The sequence below is a fragment of the Mustela erminea genome, chromosome 20 (genome assembly GCF_009829155.1).
Source record: "Mustela erminea isolate mMusErm1 chromosome 20, mMusErm1.Pri, whole genome shotgun sequence".
Taxonomy (NCBI): domain Eukaryota; kingdom Metazoa; phylum Chordata; class Mammalia; order Carnivora; family Mustelidae; genus Mustela; species Mustela erminea.
The window spans coordinates 16,692,987-16,704,691 of NC_045633.1; the positions used below are offsets into that span (position 1 = coordinate 16,692,987).

Here is an 11,705-nt window from a genome sequence, read left to right on the forward strand (position 1 = left end):
GGCACACCTAGGACCGTGGTTCTCGTGGATCTTGTGGTTTCTTGTGGTTTTCGTGGCTCTCATGGCTTTGGTGGTTCTTGTGGTTCTCGTGCCTTACTCCTAGTGTTTCTGCTTCCGTGGCTCTGGAGAAGAGCCCGAGCACCGGCCTTTCTACTCGCTCCTGGGCTGGTGGCTGTGGCTGCCCACCGAAATCACCCGGAGACACGGCCTGATTCAGATGGTCTGGGGTGGGACCCAGACAGGGGCATGCAAAAGCCCCCAGGGGATCCTCAGGTGAGAACCAATCTCTGTGGCTCTGAATGTGGGCCTGCGGCTCGGCAGCCTCCGGAGCACGTTAGAAATGCAGAGTCTTGGTTGGGCTCCATCCCAGACCTGGAGAATCCGCATCTGCATCCCGACAAGCTCTCGGGTGATTCTCGTGGCGCCTGTGAAAGTTTGAGGCGTGCTGTCAAGTATCATCTGGCCGGCAGATGCCAGAAGCATGGGGGAGAACTCAGAAACAGGCCCGGGGAGGAGAGAGATTCCTTTGTTCATCCAAGTGGACTGTAAGGACCCACAGTGTGTGACCCTCACGATGTGACCGTGACCGTGACCGTGACCCTCCGTGTGGGACAGACACCTGCTGGGCGCAGTGCTAGGGAATCGGGGCAGGCAGCTGACCTCAGCCCATCCAAACGCTACAATAATAAAACAAGGAGCCTCGAGCTGTCACCTTGAAAGCTCTCGAGGTGCTTCGGATCCCAGCAGGCTGGGTTAGTCACTCGTGAGCGGCCCGGGAACAAGGACACCATCCCGGCACACGGCGGGTTCTATCAGTGCTGACGAGCCATGCCCAGTGCCGCTGCTTTGGAGCCGGACCTTCCAGGGTGGACAGGGTCACTGCGGGCGGAAATGGGAGAGGACTCAGGGGAGGTCAGAGGCTGGAGCGTGCAGAGGGCCAGAGAGTAAATATTTGAGGCTTTGCAGACCGTGTGGTCGCTCAGCTCTCTCCCGCCATGTGGTTGTTGATCTGTAAACAGGCCTGCCGTGGGCCGGACCAGTTTATCTCCAGCAACAGGCGGTGGGCTGTGTGGGGCCGCGGCGGCGAGCCGGCCGCTGGTCTAGAGCAAGAGGGGCAGGCAGGCGGAGGTGGGGCACACAGGGTAAATCGGAGGTCGCTAGCAGGCCGAGGGGGAGCAGACCTTGAAACAGGAGTGGCAAGCGGGTGCGGGACTTCGGAGCGTGCAGTGATCGGCTGGGCTCGGAGGCCAGCTTGCGGGGAGCGAAGTGGGAAGAAGCGAGTCAGGGGAGCTGGGGAGCTGGGGAGGGGAGACAGGCAGGGGGCCAGGCAGACGTGGGGATGGTTCCCCAGAGAGCTGTGGAGGACAGGGAGCCCGAGTGAGGAAACGCTCTGGCCAAGGGATCTGCAGGGCTGAGGGTCAGGAGCGGGGTGGGGAGCGGGGGACTCACAGACAGTGTCAGTTCGTGGTCCCAGAGTCACTGGGAGGATGGAGACTGCTGTGGCCAGGCCGGAGGGAGCCAGCAGGATCTGCAGGCACGTGGTGAGCCAGATCTGGGCGCTTGCGGGAGTGCAAGGAGCCCAGCCAGGCCCACCGCAGCCTGTCACCTCCCGTCACACCAGAGCACCCAGGCAGCTGCAGAAAGCTTTCCAGAAAAGCAGGAGAAAGTGTTCAAACGCTGGGCTTGGTTGCTGTTCTGATGGCTGTGAATCTGGGAGACAGAACTCACCTGGGACGTGGGTGCGGAATCCCAGCCCACCGAGGCTGGAAGGTGCCTTGGAGCTTCAACCTCAGGGTGCCACGAAGCCCCTGTGGGTGCTGTGAAGGGAGGGTCTGGCTCCGTGGGCCTGATGGGGCCAAGACCCCGTTTCGAAGGAGGATACCTGTGTTGCCTGCTGCCAGCCTCGAACTAGGCTTTGAGAAGCAAGGCCTTGGAGATGATCTCCACCTCCCCCTCTTGCCTCTGAAACAAGGGCCGTGAGACCCACTGAGTTACTCTTTGTGGGGCGACCATCATACCAGCCCCTGGGGACGCTGAGGAACCATGACAAGTAGTTCGGACTGGGAGCCCTTGAGAGGCGGCAGGCACCGTCCCGTTCACATCACCGTGGCCTCAGAGGTGGGTGCCCCCGGGGCCCTGTTCCCCCCACGATTTGGGGACCTAAGAGCAAGGCAGTCACACTCCTGAGCCAAAACTCCATCCCTGAGGCCCACACAGGGAAGCCAGGGGCTCTGCAGGGCAGGACCACAGGCCCCAAATGGGGGCGTTCCCCTCCCCCAGGGCTACGCCACTTCTTCTGGAAAATTTCAAACTTCTGCTGCGACGTGGGACCCGAGGCAAGATGACCCTGCTAAGTCCGGGGGGCTGGTGGGGGGATCGGCCCGCGTCAGGGACACCCCGGGGCGCAGGGAGCAGACTCCAGCGGTGCCTGGGCGGCACTAGGTCGGCCCGTCGAAGAGACCCTTCCACGGAGCTCCTGCAAAGCACACAAATGACCCCAAATGAAAGGGAAATAATTTAGTGGAGAATTTTGTGGCTGGTGCGTATTTTATGGGCAGCATTTTCAGGAGCGGCTCTCGGCCGCCGGCCCGGGGCGCCGTCCCCGCCGCGCGCTGCGATGCTGCCACCTAGTGGCGACGGGCGGCGGCGGCGGCTGCGGAAGTGAGGCGTCCAAACCCCGCAAGAGGCTGGGGAGGCGGCATCCTGCGAACAACCAGTCTGGGCGGTGGCTGTTTTTAGCTGGGTCTCTCCTTCTGTGCCACTTTCATCATGGAAACCGGCTCTCTAGACCCAAAAAAAGCCGCGACGTGCTCTGCAAAAGCTGTTCGAGGGCCAATTTTAGCTGCATTTCTTGGAATTTGGGCTCCCGGGAGGGAGGAGGGATGCGTGGTTCCCAGGAAGTTGGGCAGCTTCTGAGAACCTAGAACCTGGCGGTTGGTTCTGGCCATGAGGGTGTGAGATGATGGATCCCTTGGGTTCCAGCCCCCGTACCTGGCCCTGCAAAGGAAAATGTATTTGTGCGGCGTTTAGAGGTGGCAGCTACTGTGTCCTTGGGAGCTTTCTCCTGTATGATTAAGATCTCTCTTTACGTGGACCATTTCACTGAGGCTTCAACCCTAAGAAGAAGTGTACAAGTTACACCCATTTTACAGGTGAGAAAATCAAGGCTTGGGAAAGTCCAATGACTTAGCCAAGGTCACAAAACTGGTTACCAGCAGAGAGCCATGATTTGAACTCTAGAGCCTTTGTGTTAACACAGAACTCAAACAAAGCAATGGATTAAGAGTGGAAAATCATGAGTTCATCCACACAGTGCTGCCAATTCACTGTGTGATTCTGAGCAGACCGAGGACTCTCTCTGGGTCTGTTTCCTCTATGGTAAAACAGGTATGGTATTCATGGCTTCTGCTTCTCAAGGCTGAGTGGGGATCCAAAGGAAAAATCTGACATCTTTTGAGCTAGCGGTTCATTCCCTGGCTTGGGGGCCACCCAGACCCTCAGATTCTTCTAAAGATTCCAGGAGCTCAATGGAGATAAACTCAGGACCCCCGCAGGGGAAAGAACCCCTTAAATGGTCACTGCCTTTGTTTAGTCCCTGGGTCCAGCTCCCAGTTTCTAGGATTCCAGTTCCCACCCTGCCCCTACTCTCCTTTGGGGCCTGGTTCTCACCTGTCAAACGGGTTTTTAACTCTGACACTACCTTGGCGCCTTGTTCCAGGATGTAAACTGTGTGGCTAGAGTCAATCTTCCAGGCAGGTGCACGCACTAGAATATCCGTCTCGTCCTGATTTGTCCAGCACTTTGCCTCTTTCAATGTTGACATTCCCTGTCTCAAGAAACCCCTTAGTTCTGGGTGAACCGGGACGACTGGTCCCTCTATGGGGACACGAGAGGGACACGAAACCTCAACCATGACCAGCAGACTAGATGTCCCCATTCTGTGATGCACCGACACCCCTTGCGACCCTTTCCGGGGCTGGAAATGATTTGTGCTTGGCTGGGGGGCTTAGGCCCTAGTGGGCCATCAGCCAACTGCTGGGAATAAAGAGGCCTCTGTGTCAGGTCCTCTTGCTAGGTACTGGGTGCACAAAAGTGGACCAGATAGCAGAGGCTGTGGCTCTTTGGTCAGGCAGAACGTGCTATGCTTAGGGACGGGGATGGGGGAAAACCAGAGAAGGACCCTAAGGCAGCTGGAGAGGACAGGTGCCAGAGAGGCCTTCGGGAGGATCTGAACCAAGTTGGGCCCACAGAGCTGAATTACACAGGTAAGGAAGGGAAAAAGGGAAGACCCAGGTTTTGTTGGCCACACAAGCCTGTGCCCTAGGTGTCAGCCTGACCCCAGACCAGACGGCACAGTCTCCCAAATCCCAGAAATATCCCAAGTCTCCTCCTCCCCCTCCCAACACAACCCAGTCCCTACTCACCTGGTAACACAAAGAGGACATTACCTTAGTCGAGAGCTCCTAGGCTTTGTCCTTGTCCCCATAGGTCCAAGTTAGTGCCTAAGATTTTGGATAGGGCGTGGGATGCATCTCAGCAACCCCATGCCAAGCCTCGAAAATTCCAGATTATTGGTTTATTCTGCAGGTGGAAGGACAGGCCCACCTTTCCCAGCCTTTGCCTTATTGACGGGGGGCTTTCACCCAGCCAAGATCTGGGAGCACAGCTGATCACTGGAGTCATGACCCAGTGGTTCTCAACTGGCCGCGTAGCGTCTTCCAGAGAATATCTGGCAATGCCTGGAGACCTTTCTGATTACCCTGACTGGCAATGGGGGCTGCTCCTGTCATGTGATGGGCAGAGGCTCAGGGGCTGCTAAGCATCTGCAGAGCACAGAACAGCCCCACAATAGAGAATCATTCGGTCCAAAACATCAGTACAGCCGATGCTGGAACACCTGTCCTCCGTAACTGGCCACTGAGGGCCCTACAGGTAGCCACCAGGCAGGTGTTAAGCTGTTCCCTGACCTCCTAGACCAGTATTTTTCCTGGTCCCCGACCCTCAGTGCTGACCCCAGGCCTGCAAGAGAAAGATCCAGTGGCGTCTCAGCCCCTTCCTGCTCCCCATTCATCCTGCACACGCTGGCTGAGAGTCTCTGCCCTCAGGAGCACCCAGGCTCCCAGCTCCGGCAAACTTTGGTCCCCTCATGTCTGGAGATGTGGGCAGTGTCACCAGTGGCACCTCCCACCTTGTGCAAAGCAGGTAAAGGTGACCCACACACACACTGAGACTGACCGTATGTCAGTGGCCACATGCAGTGTCAGAACACAGTGAACAGTCATTGCCACTTCCACACACGGAGCTCACTGGGGGTGGACTCTGGGCTGGGGACCTTACCTGGGTCATCTTGTTTTGCCCTCGTCACCCCTGTGAAGTAGTGTTAGGATGAGCCTCTGCGAATTCCAGAAGAGGAAGGTGAGGCTCTGTCGTTGAATGATGGGCTTGGAGCTGCCTGACTCAGAGATAGCAGAGCAAGAATTAAACCCATGGAGGCTGATTCCAGAAAGCAGATGCTTAACAAGTCCCCTGTCAGCTGAGAAGAAAACTTCAAAAGCTCAGGGAGGAATGGGCATTTTTAGAGCTCAGGGAATTGCTTGAGGCAGAAAGTTTCTGGCAGGGAATAAAGACAGGCTCTGAAAGCATGAGATGTCAGTCTGAGCACCTTGACCTAGACACTGGAGACCTGGAAAAGCACCTCGGTTTCCTCTAGTGGTCAAACCCAGTTCGTGGCTAGCATAGGGAGACGCGCCACACAGGAGTGTGGGGCTTGATGAAATTGATCGGTGACGTCTGCTTGGGTTCTGGGAGGAAGGAGTAACAGCGTGCACCCACGCCGCTGAACACAGACACATACACACGGAGACACACACATGAACACGCGCAGAGATGGGCATATGCACACACTTGTCCAAATACACAACCCCACACACTCAGAGACACAGGGATGTACACATACACCCACAGATACATACAAGGAAACAGGCACACAGACACACACGAGGCTTGCTACCTAAGCTGCTGAGGACAAGAGAACCCCAAACTCACACTACCTCGAATGATGACCCTACACATTTTTTGGACTAGTCTCCCTACAAAGAAGTCTCCGAAGTTTAAAAAAAAAAAAAAAAAAAAACCACAAGTGTTTAATACCCGCCTCCTAGCACCTTCCGTGCTGGCGTGGGCTTCCCACATCACCATGGAAACTGTGCCACCCGGCACTTGCCATTCAAAAACTTTTGTGGCATTCAGAAACATTCACGTATGTCAGAATGACATTGATCCGTTCCAGATAGGTGACCCTAGTTTTGAACACGGTTCCAAGGACTCCTGGAAGGCAGAATGCAAAATGACTTTCCCGATGCGGGGTGAGTCACCAAGAAAAGGCAACGTTGTCAGTCCACGGGGCTGGAGATTTCCGGTCTTGAATGCTGCAGGCAGCCCTGCCCATCGAAGAAGAAAAGATGCCCCAAAGGAAACAATCACCTTGTAGCTTTATAATAAGGGCCTGCAGTTCCATTCTCACCAAATGTCTGTGAAAACATATAATGGAGTTCTCTTTTATATTAGGTTCCTTGATAGCATTTCATGTTATCCAATGGGCCTTCAGAATAAATTCTTGATTTGTAACATGAGGCTTTTAGGAACAATGGGTGCTCCGAGGCGCACAGAAGTGAAGTAAGCAGCCCTAGATCACACAGGGGACTCGGGATATGAATCCAAGTCTGATCCCCAGGCCTGGACTTTGTCCTGCAAGTTGCTCCCATTCCGTAACTCCCCTTCCTGTGAATGGGGGGCTGATGTTCTAGATCCCATGCCAGACCCGTCTCCTTCTTTATGTCCTTGACCCACCCCCCACCCAACCCCCAACTCTGCCTTTCCCTCTTCCCCACTACTTGTATTTCTCTGTGTGTTCATCTCCTAGGACTGCCACAAACCGGGTGATTTCAACAACAGCTGTATTGTCTTAGAGATCTGGAGACCAGAGTCTAAGATCAAGCCGGAGGCAGAGTCAGGTCCTTCTGAGGGCTGGGGCGATGAACACTTCCAGACTTCTCTCCTGGCTTCTGGTGTTCCTTGGCTGGTAGGGGCTTCACACTGATCTCCGCCTCTGTCCTCACACAGCTAGGACCAGGGTCCCAAGGTACTCACTCCGCCGCTGGCAAGGGACATCTTGGGGCCCCCATCCAAGAGGCTTCTTCGGGAAGACCTCGCAGAAAGGGTCCCGGCCAGCTGCGAAGGGAAGCCCCCCCACCCCCGAGGACACCTAAAGTGGGTTCTTAGAGATTCTACTGCTAATGTTACAGAGCATTTCGGTCCTGTTTACTGAGGCAGTTTGAAATAGCCAGTATCTAAGAAGCAACCTTGTGGTTCTGGGGGAGAAGAGTCATGCCGGTCTGCTCTCTCTCTCACCCATTCTCACGTGCGCGCATGCACGCGTGCACCACACACACACACACACACACCACAGTGCCCACGCTCTGCCAGCAAGTCTCAACCAAGGTATGGTGTTGCGAGCAGTTGTGAGGTGTGTCACCAAGTAATCTGTTGCTAAGAATAAATTTAGTCCCAAATGTTGCCAATATATGTACAAGTAGATTCAAGGTTATTCCCGTGGAACATCAGCCTCACTCCCTGCGTTCTGATTACGTATCTCCAGCAGGAGAGGGAAAACGAGCACGTACGGCCGGAGCAGGGCACTGGAACAAGAAGCCTAGAGACAGCCTCTCTGTGCCGCACGCCCTGGGAGATACGGACGGAAATGTCAAGCTTTCTTGTCTGTACTAGACACAGATGCATGTACTGGGGCTAGACCTGCCCCAGGAGGAAAGGAGGTGCACATGACCAGTGGAGGTCAGGAAGGATTCCCAGTTATCGTCCAGCCAGCTGATAAAACATGTTACATCTGATCTCAACAGATCTTGGCAAGCGTGGGAGGATGGAGAGAGGACTTCCCTCCAACATGGCAGAATGGAGCACTGTCGTTCTGGATGCTGTTCTCTTCCTGACCTCAGTTCCTATGGCTTTCCCACTTGTTCACTTGGTCCTAAAATCTCATAATCACCAGGAATGTCCCTGCCTCAGGGCCTTTGCACTCGCTAGCGCCTCTGCCTGGAATGCTCTTTTCCTAGTTCCGCACGTGACTCATTCCCTTTAAGTGTTTAGTCCCAGGTCACATATATCCTGAGCCATATTTTCATACACACACACACACACACAGTTTCACACACACTCACGAGCACCAAGAGGGCAGGGACTTTGTGGCTTACTTGTTCCCTGCTGTGCCCCCAAAGTTTGGAGCAGTTCTGCCCCAGATGGGCAGTGCCTCTTTGTTGAAAGAATCAAGATTTCAAATGCAAGAGAACCTTTGATTTCGCTTTTTAAGAAATGCTCTGCACTTGTTTTCTGTGGTTGCCTAACAAATGAACAACTTAAAACAGCACCCACCTATCAGGTCCTGGCTCCCTGGATCGGAGCTTTCAGCCTGGTGCGGCCGGAGTCCCCACTCAGACTGAAGGCGAGGGGTCTCGGGGCCGCTGCGCTCTTTTCCGGAGCTCAGGACCTTCTTCCAGGCGCATTCCTGTTACTGGCAGAAAGCGGTCCCTCATGTCCTCGCTGGGTGTCCGCTGCGGGGCGCTCTCAGCTTCTGGAGCCGCTCGTCTCCACGAGGACCCTCCATCTTCATTCCGGTGTGGCGTTCTCTACCCCTTCAGGCTTCCTGATTCGCACCTTCCCGCTTCCTCTTCTGCGCCCAGCCGGGGGACAGGCTCGGCTCTTGAAGGGCGCATGCACTCGGGCCGCCTGGGTCACCTTCACGTCTGAAGTTAGCGGACTCGGGACTCGCGCGCACCTGTAATACCCCGTCCCAGCAATACCTAGATCCGTGTCCGAAGAGCCGGACAAAGGGAATCCAGGAACATCTTTATGACTCCGCCCCCTCCACCGTCCTAGGCAAACAGCCCGCAATGGGCACGAGGAGACAGAGACGAGTGTGCTGGCTGCGGAACTAGTTAGAAAAACATAGGACCCCCCCCCCTCCCGCCACCGCCTGTCCGTCAGCAGGAAACGGGACATTCCACAAGTGTGGGAAGAAAACAAGGAGGGGTGCCTGGGTGGCTCAGTCATTAGGCGTCTGCCTTCAGCTCAGGTCATGATCCCAGGGTCCTGGGATCAAGCCCCCCACGAGGCTCCCTGCCCAGCAGGATGCCTGCTTCTCCTTCTCTGACCCCCACCCCTTGTGTTCCCTCTCTCCCTATGTCTCTGTCAAATAAATAAAATATCTTAAAAAAGAGGAAAAAAGGAATCAGAGCCCAAGAGCCCATTTTTACCTGCCAATTCTACGTAGCGGGCCCCGCCCTTCTCCTGGGGCTTGGAGCACCAGCCCGGGAGCGAGGCTCCCTGAATCTGAGTCTCTGCTTCTTAGCTTCCCAGTTGTGTGAGCGTGGTGACCGTCAGAAAATTCCTGCGCCTCAGTTTCCTCATCTGTAAAACAGACACAGTTGTCCTAGTGGCCCACCACAGGGACTGTATGGATGAATTAAGAGAATACTTATAAACTGCTCGACTCGCGGTGGGAACAGAGCTAAATAGAGGACAGCTCTCTCCAGCTCTGTCATTAGCAACATCGCTCTCACTTCCGACCTGCCCGTGAGGTCTCTCTCTCCTGCATGGTACATGCCCGCAGGCCCCGGCTTCATGTTTCCACACATGCAGATGTGGCACTTCTTCCTCTGCTGTAGATAGAAATATGGGATGTTTCCACTCTCTTATTTATACCAATAAGGCAAGTGTCACAGCAATCGGGCGCTGTACTCTGTTATTTTTGGGCAAGGGTTTCAGGATGTTCTGCATGTGGTTGGATACGTATGTGTACGCCTCGAGACCCGGGCAGACCTGGCGTGTTGGGTCGGTTGCACGTGCTCGGCTCACGGTGCCGGCACTGCAGCGACGCCACCTCCCTAGAGTCTGCAGCAGACTTGAGACGGGAGGAGGAGGCTGAGGAATCTCCTGGACACGGACCTTCGAGGTTTAAAATACAGGGAGTCTCAGGCAAACCAGGGAAGCCAGTCACCCCAGCCACAGCCCCGGTGAGCGTTCCCCAGACGTCACTTCATACCCCACATGCATAACCACTCAGGAGTGGAACTCTGGAGCCAGGATCTGGGTTCAAATCCCACTCCATCCCTCCCTCGTCATGCAGCCTTGGCAAGATGGTCAAGTCGCAGCGCCTCCAGAATGCTCCGCGGCAGAGTGGGACGGATTATCAAACCAAGCTTGATGGGCGTGAAGACTAAGTGAGCCAGTACGTAGAAAGCACTGAGAGTTGTGCCTGGCCCAGAGCAAGCACTCAGTAAACCTCTGCATATTGTTACTAGCGTATCTGCCACCATGCCTGCTGGCTGTTTAAATATTTTTGTATCTATACATTCTTAAAAAGCATAAACACATTTACTGCAAAATGAAATTGCCTATCACTACCCTAATTGCAGAGCCAGGGCTTACAGCCACAAATGGAAGGGATCTATAAACATAAATGCATAAATGCATACCTGTTTTTTGAGTTGGAGAAAGCTGAGGCCCCACTTACGGGATGCAGACACCCTAGGGAAATCCAGCCATTCTGGACAGGTGGAAAGGGTCTAGGAGACAGTGAAGGACAAGATGAGGTAGAATCAGGGCTCAGAACTGATTTATGGCTGGCCTGTGAACTCCAGGCCAGATCTAAGCACACCAAGCGCCCCCGCCCCCCACCCCCACATAGGGCCACTGAGGAAGAGCCAATAGGACAGACGCCTGCATGGCTCTGAAGGTTGAGAATCTGACTCTTGATTTCAGCTCAGGTCATGACCCAGGGTCATGATATCGAGCCCCATGTCAGTCCCTGTGCGCAGCCAGGAGTCTGCTTGAGAGTCTGTCTTTGCCTCTCCCTCTGCCCCTGCCCCTGCCCCTGACTCTCCCCAGCCTGAGATGAAATGCCTCCGTTCTCACCGTATTTGGGCCTCCCACAGGCAGCCTCAGGGAATGGTTGGGACACTCCCCGCACCACCCCTACCCCTTAGACAAGTCATGTCACCTTTCTGAACCTCGGTGAACACCCTTGGAAAAATGGGCACATGAGCATCTACCTCTTATGATTTTCATCACCCGGCAAGGACCAGATGGGACAGAGATAAACCTGCCTTGTGGCTTTCAAACCGTTCAGGAAGCGTTCACACTCACCACTTGGCCTTTCCGGGTCTCAAGAATTATTCTGTGGCAGCTTCTGATCACATGGCCATTCCCGAACTCTCCCATACCCCCAAGCCTCGTGGCCTGGATGAACCATGAAGGTACAGAAGTGACAGAGGCAGAACGCTCTTCTGTAGGCCAGGAATGAAGGGAGGCTCATTTTACCACTTTTAGGTAATTGTTCTTTTTTTTTTCCCTCCCCTGTACTTGAAAATCTGGTCTCCCACTTAAAAATACTTCAAACATTGAGCTTGAATCACGGTACGAACTTCAAGTGACAGGATCATAATACAATTCGTGCACCTGCTCATGGTCTCCCATGATTAAATGATACGTTCATTAATGGCTCTCTGCTCCTTTACCATAACATTCCCTGCTAAAAGTAAACACAAACACCAAGACCCAGGGTGGCTGAGAGCCGAAGCTGACCCCGAGCCGGCCAGCAGCAGCACTGGGTGGAACACGAGAGTCGGCAGACA

At 54.7% G+C, this 11,705-nt stretch overlaps 2 long non-coding RNA genes across 3 annotated transcripts; both read right to left on the reverse strand.

The window, feature by feature from the left end:
• Positions 1-339: 339 nt before the first annotated feature.
• Positions 340-5,896, reverse strand: LOC116581096. Of its 2 annotated transcripts, XR_004281884.1 has the most exons (6): positions 4,606-5,896; positions 3,670-4,502; positions 1,729-2,997; positions 1,450-1,644; positions 713-879; positions 340-425 (listed from the first exon to the last, which is right to left on the reverse strand). It is a non-coding gene; the product is annotated as an uncharacterized LOC116581096 (long non-coding RNA). The 2 variants fall into 2 exon arrangements; XR_004281883.1 differs by having other exon boundaries at positions 3,670-5,896.
• A 3,638-nt stretch (positions 5,897-9,534) lies between these two features.
• LOC116581100 lies at positions 9,535-11,348 on the reverse strand. Its single transcript, XR_004281887.1, has 3 exons — positions 11,218-11,348; positions 10,548-10,637; positions 9,535-9,731 (listed from the first exon to the last, which is right to left on the reverse strand). It is a non-coding gene; the product is annotated as an uncharacterized LOC116581100 (long non-coding RNA).
• Positions 11,349-11,705: the final 357 nt, after the last annotated feature.